The sequence below is a fragment of the Cyprinus carpio genome, chromosome A9 (assembly GCF_018340385.1).
Source record: "Cyprinus carpio isolate SPL01 chromosome A9, ASM1834038v1, whole genome shotgun sequence".
Lineage (NCBI taxonomy): Eukaryota > Metazoa > Chordata > Actinopteri > Cypriniformes > Cyprinidae > Cyprinus > Cyprinus carpio.
The window spans coordinates 19,901,760-19,915,422 of NC_056580.1; the positions used below are offsets into that span (position 1 = coordinate 19,901,760).

The 13,663-nt window shown below is 36.7% G+C and overlaps 1 long non-coding RNA gene across 1 annotated transcript in view; it reads right to left on the reverse strand.

The window, feature by feature from the left end:
• The window catches only part of LOC122146148, a 92,757-nt gene that overhangs the window by 78,687 nt on the left and 407 nt on the right, over nt 1-13,663 (reverse strand). The window lies entirely within an intron of this gene.

Consider the following 13,663-nt stretch of genomic DNA (forward strand, 5'->3'; position numbering starts at 1 on the left):
GGTCTGATGTGAATGATTAAGTGAGTGATCTTTTTGGATTAATTATGACCATGCATAATGAGAGTCTCTTCATTTGGGAAGGCCCTATTATAAGGATGGTCTTGGAACATTAAAAATGGCTTTGAATCAAAATTGCATTCTGAAACACGGGTTAGGATAATGAACTGGTTCTGCGAATAAAGGCCCCTTTTCTAAGTTATGCATTACAAAACGAAAACCCAATCTGCCAACAATTCTGGTTCTCTTCCTGGGTATTTATTACAAGAAGATTCACCACTCGCATACTCTAAAATAATTCTAAAAAAATGGAAACAATGTACTTCAGTGCTACAATTAGCTGGAGCTTTTTGTGGGAAAGATAAATGCGCTTTTTCCTTGCCAGCTTTCAAATGGCCATTATTCCTCCCAGAGTAGAGGTCAGGCCCTCATTTCCTGTAGCTGGGTTAAGGCACAGGCTGAGGGCCTCACCACTCCCTTGGGAGTCCGACCGGCCCTCCAGGACTGCCCAGCAAGTATCCCAGCACTGACGCCACCCAGAGGTGGAACACCAGTCAGTGCCAATCCCACAATGGGCAACTGTGCACAGACAGAACTCATTAGCCCCAATCTGAGAATGTGTTTAACAGATACCCTGGGCTCTCCTTCCTCTCATAATGACTCATTAATTAAGTGTTTGTGTATCTAGAGAATTAGGCAGACTGCAGTCATGAATCACAAGAACAAACACTCTTGTATTGGTGGTTTGATCTTTGAAAAAAAAGAACCCACAAGAGAACAACATTTTCCAACAAGCATACTTCACCCAATTTTAAAAATACACACCTCATACACTTTGAAAACTCTGTGGACTTCATCACTATGGTGTTTCCAATGTGCCATATTATTATCTATCTGGCTGGAAATTGAGAACATACCTTCTATTAAGGCTGATAAGAGGCATCTATGTTTTTGGGACCTATATGGAGTCTCTAAATTCCTCATGAACCAAACTTTCCCTTCTTCAGCTGGTATATATGCTGACATTTCTTTATTTATAGAGCCAAATACATAAAATATAGGCTATGTGCATAAAGAGAGCATCTGACATATAGCCAGCATCTGACCAGGCAGTTTAATGTTCTCTTCATTTTGGGAGGATCAGAAAGATAGTTAGGAATATTAAAAATGGCTTTGAATCAAACAAAACCAAACAATAAAATAGCTTCTATATATCCTACAAAATCATTTTGTCATGATGTTCTACATTACATATACAGTAAGCAAAAAGCACAAATATATCTCAATATGAGCACAGGATAAATGTTAGCGACGTTTCCAACTTGCAACCGTTACAGAACAGACTGTACTTAATGCCAGCATGAGCTGGAAATTCTGGCGTGGGTAACAGCAATTATGGAGCATAATCAAATATCACTGCAATGATTCATGATTTATGGTCTGTTTTCACATTAAACATGTTACGTGTACAATGACACCAATGCGCCTTATTGCCAAATACCTGCCTGGTAACAATAAAAGGAGCTAGTGTTCCATTTATCCACCTCAAAGGTTGCAGTCTGCTGCAGGGACAAAAATGTAATTAAAAAAAAAAAAAAAGAAAAACAATAATAATACTTTACACACAATAATGGGAAAAAACGCATTAGGCTCTCATGTCTGTTGCTGCCTTTTTTTTTTTTTTTTTGACTGTGCTCTAGAGGAAAAAAACCCAGAGCTCCACTTCCTTCATGTTATTACCTATCAAAAGAGTTTTTATGAAGTTCTTTACAAAGCATTTGACATTGGCGAAACATGTTTAATAGCTTGCTAAGTCAAGGCTTGGCCCCATAAGTCTCATATAATCCTCTCAGAATGTGGTGGAATGTGAAACATTCTTTGATGCTGTTATTCTTTTTATTGCTAGTTTGTTTTCAATAAAGACTTTGATTGCCTAGATCTGGAAGTCTTGCAAAATCTATTAAAATCTCAAATCGACAAGGAGGATAACATATGCATTGCTGAGAAAACAGAATGTCATGAAGAAGGAAAACTGCATTTCAAATAGAAATAAAAGCATGATACTGTAGGAATATCTTTTCAGTGATGCAACAAAGCACCTAGGTTGTATTAAAGGAATATTTCAGGATCAATACAAGTTAAATTTAATTGACAGCATTTGTGGCATAATGCTGATTGCCACAAACATGTATTTAGTGGCATGACAACATTTAAGTTAAAATTCAAAAAAAATAAAGGGCCATAAAAACAACTTATAGCTCCATATAATTTTATTTGAACAGGAAAAAAAAAGGTTTTAATAAAAATTGCAATCCTCCAAAACATTTGGCTCCTTTTATTTCTATTGTGAGTGCCTTATAGCTTTTTTTCCACAAATTAGTTTTTGTATTGTGATCAACATAGTTAACTTGTACTGAACTCGGAATATTTCTTTAAGGAAAAATCTTATTGAAATACACTAAATTGTGAATGAATGAGTTCACAAGTATTCTTCAAGAGATTTTCCCTGAATGAGCCAAATATGCATGTACACACACATCATCAGACATCTAATCTAATCACACTCAAAACAAATATTCATAACACAATTCTTCCATCAACTTTAATTGCTTAAGACTCGCTGCATGGGTAACAAAGGCTTTGCGGCTGATTATATACGTGTTGCGTGAAATTTTCTAACAATGCAATAATTCAACATAGTGGCAAAGTAGGGGTTAGGGGTGTTAAGTTTCATTTCACAACACTATTGGGAAAGCATTGAAAGTGGCAGCCTGTTCATGTGCAATAAGGCATCACCCATTAGCCCTGTTGGGTCTGATTTAGCTTAATTCACTAATCCTCTAATCAGGCTTCTCCCTGCAAGTTAATGACACGTCCGATGCCACAGTCATGTCTGAAGGCTAGCAGAGAACTCGCTGTTCTACTAAGTGGCATTTGACTCCCTGAGCTCGTGGAGGAGGACCCGAGAGAGGCACGCCAACAAACACATCAACCATTCACCCCAAAAAGTGGTGCTCGCGAGAAGAACAGGACTAATGGGGAAATTATTTATGAACTATTTGCAGTGCACCTGAAAATACCTCCAGTGAAATTATGTATGGCAACCTGAACTGCTTTGAAGTCAATGGAGTGGCAATGAAAATTAGCCCTTCATTAAAGAACTGCACCCTTCAAACGGAACTGGCCAGTGCTTAGAGGGCCGGGAACAGCCATGCAGAGGCAGCCCTCAGCAGCCGGGCACACATGTTAGCAATTTGCCTGATTCTTGGCGGTTTTTATGATTTTCTCCGAAAAAATTATCTCCGCCGCACTCCTTTTATGTCGCATTTAGGAAATTAACACTAACCGACAAATTACTTCGTAAATAAAGGAGTATAACTTTAGAACGTTGAAACCAGGACTTGCCCCAGGCGGGTGCTGCTTGAAGAGCAACAAAGGGATCCTTGGTAGCTGTTTAGATATGCCAGCCCAGAGCCAGGCTTTATTTTATCACATGCACATAATTTTTCAATTGAATTTAATGCAAGGCATTTATTTCCCCAATGTGCAGCACTTGTGCTACATGTCCACGCTAACTTAAAAACGGCTGGACTTAAAGGCGGACTTAAAGAAGGCCTCCAAAAAAAGGCGGGGGTCATTTATAAAGTGCTCTGGGTTTGGCCAAGAATTAAAAATTCTCATTCACCAAAAAAAGAGAAGAATAAAAAAAAAACAGCAGGGATACTAAAATCGACCAGTGAGATCTACAGAAACCAGATGCTCAGAACTCTAAGGGACTGTTATCTGGAGCGATGTTTGCTAATTACTTAATCACTTACATTTGTAAATTGTATTATTGCTAAAGAAATTACTGTACTGATTAAATTACTCCTAAAAAAATCTCCTAATAGTGCTGATTAACTGCTGATGATAATCTGTCATCATGAAAGCTGATATTAGCTGCATCAGTCTTTCAGAACAATAAACATCTAACGTGAAAGCAAACTTTTGTCTGTACAGGGGCCAGATGGTTTGCTTAAACAGAGGAATGTACCACATTCTTAACAGAGTGGCCACAATTTTGATGATGGGAACCAAAACTGTTGCTTTTTTTAATTGAGTTGTTTTGCCCCATTAACCTTTCATCAGGCACATACATCAAACTATGGATGAGAACAAAGATTGCTTTGTCTTTGGTTATAATCTAGCTTTAGACTTTCATTTACATTTGTTCAGTTGACAAAAATAGCTGTTTCCATCAAAGACGCAAATAAAATTTATGCAAAAGCAGTTTCCAAATAAAACAGTATGCAGTATGAGTATGCAGTCTTTTTGTTCAAGACAACAAAATTGCAGCAAAATAGAAATGAATGTCACTGACACCGGTAAAGCCATTTTTTAAAATATACGTAATTACTTCAGAATTACAGTAACATTTCAGATGTTATGCAACAATAGTGGTCAGATTATATTTTCTTCTCTGAACAAATTATTCAATCACACATGTTATGCACATCTTGGAATTTATTTCAGAGAATATTAGTATATAAGTTTATAAAAATGTGTTTTAAATATATATACAGTGTGTATACATACATATACATATACATACACTGTATATGTGTATATATATATATATATATGTGTGTGTGTGTGTATATATATATATATATATTATATATATATATATATATATATATATATATATATATATATATATATATATATATTTGTTTTTTGTTTTTTTTTTGTTTTTTGGCCAATTTTATCCACATTCTTAGGTTTTCCATTCAGCATTTTTGTCTGATATCCCAAGGAAGGGAAACATATGTGGCATGAAAAATCTTGAACTAATAAAAATTTATATCTTCAATACAACGTAAATGGTTTGGATAAAACCATCTGCCAAATGCATAAATGCAAATTAATAGAAACACAACTAATAACTAAAGAACAGCATTTCCCCAAAGAAACAGCAATTGGTACTAGAGTGTGCAAAGCTTTATAAAAGCTTAATGTATTTTTATGTTTGTGCATTCATTGTAAGTACTCTAATATGCAATTAAAGGGGTCATATGATGTTGCTAAAAGAACATTATTTTGTGTATTTGGTGTAATGAAATGTGTTCATGCGGTTTAAGGTTCAAAAAACATTATTTTCCACATACTGTACATTATTGTTTCTCCTCTATGCCCCGCCTTTCTGAAACGCGTAAATGTTTACAAGGCTCATCATTCTGAAAAGCTAGGTATGCTCTGATTGGCCAGCTATCCAGTGCGTGGTGATTGGCCAAATGCCTCAAGCGTGTAATGGAAATGTTACGCCCCTCACCATACTGTGATGCCATCTCCCGGCACGACTAAACAAAACCAATAAAACCCATTACAAACATTGTTACATCCAGTGTGGACATAATTACTGATTATAATGACTTATACTTTCTTTTTACGCATTGCGTTGCATCGCGCCATGTACACATAAAACCAAACTCACGTTTGAATCATCAGTGGCAAATTCTTTAAATATAAAAAAACGTACTTACAGTCTGTGAGTCAGAACAGCCGGCAGATCAGGAAACAGTCCTCCATAAACATCTCCATAAACATCTGAATATTTGGCTTGAATTGTTCTGGAACAGTGTTGTAAATACAACTTAACCGCAGATTTCTAGTTGTGTCCTCTTTTGGAAGGCCAAACAAAGTAGTTTTGCTTTCACATTGAAACACAGCATTTCCACAACATGGCGGCGCGGCAACAACAATACTACAGTGAGAATAAAAGTTACGCCTTCTTTCTTTGCGTGAACATTTGGGCGGCGCTATGCAAATCTTCCCTCATTGTGACGTAGAGATGTGGGGGCGTTAGAATGAGCCATTTTAGGGGGGTGTGGTTGACTCTTAACTATTATAAAGAATATTTCTTTGGATTTGAGACTTTAGTCTTTGCAACTTTACAGATATTCTTTGTAACACTCCAAAGAGAAAGGAAAAATTTAAATCGCATCACATGACCCATTTAAAACAATACAAAAGTGTTCATAATAGTGCAGTGCAGTTTTTACAAAATCTATGAAAGAATAAGAAACTTTTGTCTCTAAATATTTGGTCTCCTGGTCAAATAAATGTGGAGGAAACTACATTTGGGAAGTTCACCCAAATCAGTGTTTGCTGAAAGCTCGGCAGAATTCCCTCTAAAGCCTGATGCTCTTTCTAAAACACTTTGAAGGCAATAAAAAAGTCTGAAGTCTGTGAAGCTATTCTCCCATGTTGGCGCTACATGCTGCTGGTATAAATTATGCATCAGACATATGTATATGTATTGACTTTAATAAAAGAAATTTTATACATGCCAGCTATTGTACCTGCGCTATAATCACTTGGGGGTATCAGCACTCAAAGTGCACGCTTCCTCACTCACACCGGCACTGACTCAGGGTAAGCCTAGGGAAATTAAACACAAAGAACCTAATTAAAATAATAATAAAGTATCCTCTTGTTTGGAGCTCAGGTGCAACAGATACCGCCGAAGAGCTGCATTTGATTTGCTAGTGGAGATATTTTGTGAGGACTTTTGAGTTTTCTCGCTCGAGTAACGGATCCCACCTCAGCCTCGCTCTCTTATCAGGATGGCATTGACAGCTCACAGCTTGCTTCTTATCATCATCTTGACACTCCATTGCGCTTTAGTGTGGAAAACTTGATGACGGTGGGAGGTGGGGGGGTTAAACAGAGCTCCTTAAGCACCAAACTCAAGGGCTGGATATAGAACAGCTGAAAAAGAAAAGCTACAATGCAAAGTCTTTCCAGGCTCACTGAGGATGCCACCATATCGCATGATTTTGCAGGTTCATGGTTCAAAGTCTGACGTTTACAGCTCGGCTCTCTGTTGCACACATGTGTTGTCTGAAGTACCAATGAAAGAAATGTGTGTGAGATGTCTTGATGTAACCCTATTGGCCAAATGGCAGAGAAGGGAACAATTCAAGACAGAGCCGTGCAGCCTCTCCAGGCTACAGTCTGCAGGCCACCCTCTAGAGGGGGAATGTAAAACACCTGTTAAGAGTAAAGCCTCGATGGCAAACACTGTCAAAACCCAATAACTCTGAGTGACTTAAACTAAGCTCTGGCCATGTGGTGTACGTCTTTCTTGAGAGGTATTTCCAGAAGGGATCTAAGGAGGCGAGAAAAAAGATCTGCTCACCCTTTGTGCTGAGTCTACTAGACTTTTCCGTCAACTTTTGCCATCTGATGACGATGGAAGTTCAAATGGAAGTTTGCAAATATGATTTAATTCTACAAATCCATCTAAAATTACGAAGAATAATTTTTCTATGAAATTAAGCACAGCAAGCTAACACCTAATCACTGTCATTAATATTAAGTATATATATGCCAGTCAGTCTTTTTTGTCCAGATCTATTACTTGATTTTAAATATTAAAACCCATTAAAAACATAATTCAAGCATACAACAACTTGAATACATCAGTTTCTGAATGAAACATCACTGTGATCATTTTTGGGGGGCATAAAGTAAAAAAAAAATAAAAAAATTATGGGATACATTATACTCCTAATGTAATAATGAGGAGAAAAACAACTTTATTATATCTTAGGAATTTTTTTTTTTTTTTTTACAAACCCGTCTCACTGCTTGCTTATATATATATATATATATATATATATATATATATATATATATATATATATATATATATATATATAAGACTATATAAATATATATAAGTAATTTTACCTTGTGAACCATCAGTTCAATTTTATAAAATGTATATATATATAATATATATATATATATATATATATATATATATATATATATATATTATTGCTTTTATCCACATGACATTTTCCTTTTCTTAAATCGTGGATACTCTTATTTATCACTGATCACCATTCAGATATTCAGACTAACTCTCTCCAAACAGAATTTCCAGAATTACAAATCCACGTAAAATTAAATTTTTCATTTTTCCCTGAAATGAAGCACAGCAAGCTGACAGTGATCAAATGTAGCTGAAAAGACAGGAATAAAACACAAGATAGATCAATTCTAATAGCTGCATGTAGGTGAACGCCACAGAATCCATTAATCATCCAAGCGCTGAAGCAAAGTGTGAGGACACACAGGTTGATGGAGCAAAGGCTGTGACCACAAGCTTAGACACCAAAATGCTTGCTTTTACTCGATGAAAGATAAATCTTAAACAGGGGGCAGCTCTTAAAATCACAAAAGACAAAGTATCTAAGCAGCTGCAATAGCTGTCTGTTAATTGAAGAGAAGTCAGATATGAAAACCACAGCTAGCCTGAAAAAGGGAGCAATCCTCTCGACAGCCTAACAATGTGATGAGTGAAGTCAAATCTTTTGAACCGGTGCTCATGAGAGGTCACAAGACATAAAAAAAGGCCTCACCATTAACTGTAGAGGAGGTCCTGATGTTTAGAGCAAATGAGTAAAGCGGGGGCCATGCCATTGCACAGCTTAATTGAGCAAACAGCTGTGAAATGAATCAGCCAAGTGCACTACGTTTTCACTCTGCAACAATTTCACTCTTAAAAGGTTCCATCAGTACCTCGACAGCAAGCCGTGGTCCGGTACATTTAATCTTCTCTGTTTTGCAGACCGCCAGCTGGTGGGGTTCAGAGCAAAAGTGTTCTGATGTGGGTCACTGGTGTGGAGCTGCCATAAGTGAGTCATTGTGCTGCCTCCTGTCAGTCACATTAAAGAGTGTATTACATTCCACTTATGTGAAAGCACCAACAAGTATCTGCACAGATGCTGGGGTTTACGAAAACACATCCCAGAAAATCTCGAAGCAATTTATAGATCAAATGTGTGGGAAAAGCTTCTAATGAGAGGATCACGACTACTTATTCAGCCATGTACAGGTCACACGGGTTTTGTCTGAATTACCCTTCACATGCCATTAGCTACTTGTGGAGGATCACTTTGGAAATGTTGCTGTGAAGTTTCAGGTGGATTTTCATGTGCTAAGTTTCAAAATCGACTTTTAAACATGTTCTGTGGAGCAGCTGTGATTTAGCACTTGAGCTAATAACTGCATAAAACACTCTTACCCCCATTTTCCTTCCAAGTATCTGTCCAATGTGACATCAAGGGACCAATTGAATACGAAACCACTTTACACAGCTCTGAAGAATGCAGCAATGACCAAAAAAAAAAAAAAAACTGTCTAGTGCGAACAAATCTGCACTGGTACAAAGGAATGGAGGGGGTGGGGGGCCAAAACAGTGCTACAAAAGAGCTTAGTATGTTCTTATTACATCAAGTAGCACAGCAGCTGCTAAGAGCTTGAAAATACATTATTTGAACAGACTGGGTGTGGGCTTGGGAGTTTAGTGTGAAACATGTAAAAACAAAAGGCTGCATTTAAGTCATGTAGGAAACGCATCCTTCAAGAATCCCAGTGAACAATTTCATTTCTCAAGCATAGAAGGATGAACAACTTTGAGATAGCTTAGAGGATTTTAAAGTGCTCTGCAGTGCTTATACAGCTCACCAAAAGGTTTATGGATGACAACATCAACAATGCTTTATTTATGAAGCAACTGACTTTGCTATGATTGGTCAAGTTTCCCGCTCTTCAGCTGCCCACTAACACAAAATTCTGCTGCTGTCACCATGTCAAGATGAACGTCTGTTCGCCTCTTCCTCCAAGACAATATTTAATTCATATTTGTCCATGCTATTTCATTTCTAGATGAAAGGTACTATGATTGAGGGTAACCTTTGCCTCCCCTCCATCTTAGAAAAGCTGGGATGGAAAAAGAAAGGTCGCAGACGGGCTTAATTTCGAGCTGATATTTTAGCAAAGGGTCTCCACTGTATCACTTTGATCTTGCCAAAGTTTTGGAAATTTCAATCTTGAGCCAACTACTACTGGCCGACTATAGACCGGCTTCATTAGCAGACCTTTAAATGGTTCACAACAATCAAGGCTGTCAAGCGGCTTTTCTCTGCCCAGGAGTAAACCTTGACTAATGATTTGCTAAAAAGTCCTGACAGTCTGTTTCAGTCGGCGGTAATTGAATTTAAGCGCTAACAAGCCTTTGAACAAGTGAAAGAAATATTTTATAAGCTTGATGCAATTTAGTGGAGCAGATAATGAATCGTAATGAATATTCCCCTCTGATTTTTTCCAAGTAATTGTCGTTTTTCTAAACGTAATAGTAACAAGCAGGGAAACAAATCCAGACAAAGATGGAGAGCAATCAGACTTCAAAATTTTTCTCTCAGTGCCTTGCTTTCTTGTTCTTTTCTTTTTTTGGCTTTTGTCTTAGTTATAGACAGACACTGTTTCCTGCTATTTTGTATTCTTTTGCGTTCACCACCAATAGTTTCCCAGCTATTTTAACGAGCTTGATGTGTCACAAGAATGCATGCCCAGTTCACTGTGCGTGCAAGAAAAGCTATGACAAATATACTGTTAATGTTGTGCTTTTGAGCCTGCACATAACCTCCAAACACAACTCTGATAAAGATACAAGCAACTAACCTAGACTAAAGTTTTGTTTCAGGCCAAACGTGGATTAATTGATCAGTAAGAGCAAACATGCATAGATTAAACTGTTTTTAAAATGGACCAAAATAAGTAAATTAATAGGAAACCTCATTAAGAAATAAACACGCATATGTGTAGAAACTAGCCTCTATGAATACTTCAGACATTAAAAGACCACAAGTGTTGTGTGCGCTGTTGTTTATAGAGTTCTTCGGGTTTGAAACTCTGAGAAATGAGGGAAAGATGTTTTGCACAAACTCTTTTCCCTCAATGTAGTCAATTTGCCAAAAGGAAATTTGACATCAAACGACAACATCATCTTAGAAGGTCCACTTATGAAGTAACTCAGATCACTGAAAGTGTCACAAGCTCAGTAAATTAGCACACAAAATGATGAATTGGATAAAATTGCGTCAGAAAAAAACAATCAAATATTAAAAGAGGATACACTTTTCACTTTGACATCAAGGAGACACTAAGTAATCACCAACAAGAGCCACATCATTTCCTCCGTTTAGTGTAAAAGTAATAAAAGGCATGTCAAAATCCCTAGTGTGATACAAGACCCCGCCGGTTCATTATGCACTGGACTCCATACTTTCTCTTGGACTAATAGGGACCATATTTAGGCAAATAAGGTCATTATGATAATAAGAGTGCTGATAATAAGTCGCAGATTGCTTATTTGTTTTGCTCAGGCTGTAACTGTTGTGATGAACAAAAGGAGGCCAATTAAATTGTAATCTTTCGCCCAATTGGATTTCATAGCAGAAAAACAGGGCCATACACTTTGAATTCATCAGGGATGAATGGAAAATGTGATTAAAAATTCAGACTAAAGTCCTCATTGGAGTGTATAAGTTTACGTACAAGGGCATGGTGCTCTGTAGCTGTAATTACCTGAGAGAATTTGATTCCTCTTAAGTGGGTTACCAATGGATTTGGAAGCATTCACGGAGCGTTAAAGGTTCGGGTGACTTATTGTATTTTATTGTACAATGCTGCAATAAAGCCTATAATTGTGTTAAGTGCCAAAACAGGAACATTTCTCAAAATTGTTTCTAATATGATATTATCAGTTAATTCTGAACTATTTTCATCTGAACTTGCTTACATGCAACTTAAATGTATGCATAACAGTGAATGCCTAACATATTAGCACAGAGAAATATTTGTAACTACAAGGCCTATAGTCTGCTCTAGACAATCCACAGCATGGCAAGTCATCATATGGTAGCTTTAGCAACATCTTTGGGGTACAAAATAAATTGAGGTGACCAGACTTTCCAGTTTACCCATGACAGCCCCGGGTTCCCAACAACTCACTACATTCTGATTAAAAGCTGTCAGTTACTCAAATAAACATTAAATATTATTAGTGTCTCTCAAACTACAGTACCATCTCTGAATATCACTTGGGTTACATTGTGTAGTCTTACATTAAGTATATAAGCCTACCCTAAAATCCAAGCGATAAAAAAATACAGTGCCAATTCACTTTTTCAGAAACAAAAACCAAGATGAACATGGAACAGACACAGGTTTTAAGGGATGTTGTGAGGTTTAGGTTTTTTTTTTTAACAGGAAAAACTTTCACGTCTCAGTTTGAGACATAATTATATAAATAAAAAACCCAAACGTACTATTTAAATATTTATGTGTGAAACGTTTTAATAAGGAGAGAAAAAACTAACGCACCTTTAAAAAAATCAGGTCTCTCCAAATATGAGATAGTAAGACTTCCCAATGACACCATCTTCTCAATTTTAGTTTGATACTCCACCTCAGGACACTACTGCTCAGACTCTGGCTCCAAATGACATCATTTACTCAAGATGGCAACAGCCAAACTGAGATGCTATGGTTTCACTTTTCTATAGGGGAAGGAAGTGGAGATGTGTCGTCCATCTTTTTTTACAGTCTATCACATGTGCCATCAAAGTACCGCGAGAGCAAAACGAGTGCAGCTGCAATTGTCAGGCGCTGCAGTTGCTCAAAATTGGCTGCAAAAGCCTTGATGATGACACACTTTATTCTCATTGGTTAGATTCTGGGATGACAAGCACGACGCGTGTTGCACGATTATTCTAACAATTCAATTCCAATAATGCTCACAAATCAGTCCCTGCATCCTAATGTTCATAGTTTTCATCCTAAATAGTATGTGTGATTAGAATAAGGGTGTCTCAAAGCATAGTATGTTGAAAAGAATATGCCAAAAGACAGTCCCCGGATGTTCGATTTTTGAAGTGTGGATCCGTGCACACTGTAATGGCTAATATCACCCACAATCCATTGAGCTTTGATGAATGATTTGGTTGAGAACTACAAACACGAATAAAAAGCATTAAAAAACTGCAAACATGGCGGATGTGCACAACCAACAGTTAAGTATAGAGTTTGGATAAAGGGGTTTGAGTTATTAATAATCAACATTTAACCTGGTAAAAAATATTTATTTAATGTTATCTGTGTTATATTTCATCTGTAACAGCAATGTGAACTTTTATAAACATCCATTTGTTCATTACCTTTTAAATGCATCATTATGCTGAAAATATGAGCAGAGTTCTCTGCATGAAGAACCGTGGCTCGCAGATCAATGTGCTACTTCTTTTCTCTCCAATATGGTAGGAATTTAAATGAAATTAAATGTGGAGGATGTTAACTGTGACAAGATGATTGACAGGCCAGTTTAGAGTGACAGGTCGCATGTAAGAACTTACTTTTCTATAAATGCTTATTATTTTTTTATTTCTTTATTGCCCTTCATGATTGTACATTTAATGTAAAAACTTCACTGTTACATATTGTAATTGCAACTGTCTGTCTCTGAGAATTGTTAATTGTTAATATTGTTTGTTAATGCCTATTTTGTATGTACATTTGTTTATTTGCTATTCAAATTAAAAAAAAAAAAAAGTCTCAAAAGTGCGTAGCCTACTTTTTCTTCCACCAAAAGAGTACATACTTTAGGGGCGTAGTATAAGTAAGCACATTGGGACATGTTTTTATAACAGTAAAAGCTTTTTTAGTGTAGTCGCGCTGTTATATTGAGCCACGTTTTAAAAACAAACAAAAAAAAAACCCTGATAAAATACTCTCACTTTATTGGTATTTAAATAGTATATGTTAAGGTTGACAT